Raw genomic sequence first — 2,526 nt, forward strand, 5'->3', positions numbered from 1 at the left:
TTTAACGACTTCACTTTCCCATCCCCAGGCTATTGGCAAAGAACACATTGCTCTTGAGGGACAACTGTGTAAAACAATGCAGCGGATATAGAGTGAATGCTTAAGTCTGCCTCTTCCACATATTTAAATGTAGACAATTCCCTTGCAGGGTGGGTGTTTGCAGCTACAACTCCAAAGGCCAGGCACTGCATTTTGTCTTTGTTGTAGTATTTATTATTTATTTATTTCAATAGCTTTAGGATATGCAAATAGTTTTTTTTTTTTTTAAGGACACCGACTTTATTGAGCTAAAAAACTTTACAAAGACAGTGACTATTCTTGCCAAAAAAGGAGCCAAATGGTATCAAACAGACAGGAGGTGAGGATGGGGATAAGGGAAGGGGCCAGGAATCCACTCAGGAAAGCTCATAACTTTCACCAGAAAACTGGCAGGGGAAGAAGGAAGGGAGATGCATGCAAGAGTGAAAATTCCACAAAAAGTTTAAATGGTTAGAAGAGAAACTCCCAAAGACCCTGGAGTACGTCGGAGGTGAGTACAACAACAGCAATCTTTTCCTTTGTAGAGGACAGGGGAAGTGTCCCTACTCGGCTGCAAACTCTGGAGACTCAATGCTGGGGCTGGGGCTGGAGGGCTCCCCAGAGAGCATCACAAGAAGGCGTCGCACCACTCTCAAAGACACCCAAAGCAGTCCCGCGACTGCTTGGCATTGGCGCCACATGTGTCCTTCAGCCATTCCCAGAAGAGATCTCCATCTTTCTTTAGCACCAGGAAACTGGCCAAGGACCACGTAGGCCTTGTCAAAGCCGCTTTCCTCCAGCTTCTTGCCCAGGACTTTACCAATCCCGGCCAGGCTCCCCACTGGCTTTTCCTCCATGGGCTCTGACGAAGTCTCGATGCTTTTGGGAGTTTGTCATCTTGATCAGGCTTAATCGGCAGCCCTAGTCCCATAACGGCTCCTCCCGCCAGCCGGCTGCTCCCGCTGATACCTCAGTCCACTAGAACTTGCAAATAGTTTTTAGTTACATAGATGCATTGTATAGTCTGGGCTTTAATTGTACCGGCCACCCCCACCTGTGCACATTGTACCTTACGTAGAAGAAGAAGCCTGTACTACAAGGAGGGTAAGCCCTCCAAAAAGTAATTTCATTCTTTGGGATCCTCCCTCGTATAATCTGTGAGCAGTACCTGACAGGTGGCTGTCCGTCCATCCAACCCTTTCCCACCTCCCTCTTCTGAGTCTCCAGTGTCCATTATATCATTCTCTATGCCTGTTGTCATAAGTGAGAACAGGCGGTGTTTGATTTTCCATTTTCGCGTTAGTTAACTTTGATGTTCTCCAGTTCCATCCAAGTTGCTGTAAAATACATTATTTCATTCAGAATGGTATTCTGTGATATATATAACCACCAGAATCATATTTTAGAGGGTGGGTCACTTGTCGTACAGGCTTCCCCTGCTAGGTAAGTGTTCTAGGAACACATCAGCATCAGTGTAATAGTTAGCATTGTGGTGAGAGGTTGCATTCAGCTTCAGTGAATTTTTTTTTTTTTTTGAGATTCTTTCAACACATTTGCCTATTTCATGATGGGTGATTTACAGCATTCCTGCCCACACTGCCCTGAGTATTCCCTGTTTACCAGATCTCACTCCAAGGTATTTCTTTTTGTTTTCCAGATGAAAAAAGTCCTCAAAGGGAAATGTTTTGCCGATGTGAAAGAGGTGAAACAAAAAGTAGCAGAAACACTAAGATTAAAATTAACAAATTCAAAAACTGCTTTGAGCAGTGGAAAAGGTGTCTCAATCGGTGTACTGCAGAAACAGAGAGTACTTTGAAGGTGACTGAAGTCTAAACTTGTAAGAATAAACACACAAACTTTATAAATAAATTCAAGGGTTTTTTCTGGGAGGTCCCCTCTCATATATGTGGTTATATCACATTTTAATTATCCACTGATCAGTCGATGGTCATTTGGGCTGATTCCACATCTTTGCAATTGTGAATTGCAGGCCCTGCATTTTGCATAAACTCCATGTGTTACATGGTACATATTAAGGAATAGGTTTCTGTGGGGAAGAGAAAATCCACAAGGCCAGGATCAGCAAGGAATGAGGGGCCAGGACCCCAGCCTCCTATGGGCTGAGACCTGGACAATCTCTGGTCACTCAGAGCATGTCTACCCTCTTCTAGAGGATTTGTCCCTACCAGTGGGTCATTTTTAGAGCACGCATAAGAAAGCAGCCTTGCCTGTGGAGGCAGATGTCTGGAGCCTGGCAATTTGGATTTGGTGTGTCAGCTGTTTAACAGGGTTGTCTGGGCCTGCAAACTGGTCAGTACCTGAGGCTCTGGGAAAGTCCAACCTCTCCTCCTGGTGGGAGAAAAAGATACGGGTCCTCATACCTGCCCATGGGAACAAAGGGACACCTTTTATTTTTCTTTGCTCATCCAGGTTTTGTCAGATCTCCCTTTCCCAGTGAAGCTTCTAAGCCCACACCATGGGACACTGTGGAATTTGTTTAAAGCCCTG

At 44.9% G+C, this 2,526-nt stretch overlaps 1 pseudogene; it reads right to left on the reverse strand.

The window, feature by feature from the left end:
- Positions 1–646: 646 nt before the first annotated feature.
- LOC103261667 lies at positions 647–972 on the reverse strand (annotated as a pseudogene).
- Between the last annotated feature and the right edge of the window lie 1,554 nt (positions 973–2,526).

The sequence above is a fragment of the Carlito syrichta genome, unplaced genomic scaffold (genome assembly GCF_000164805.1).
Source record: "Carlito syrichta isolate Samal-C Ts95f unplaced genomic scaffold, Tarsius_syrichta-2.0.1 Scaffold91558, whole genome shotgun sequence".
Lineage (NCBI taxonomy): Eukaryota > Metazoa > Chordata > Mammalia > Primates > Tarsiidae > Carlito > Carlito syrichta.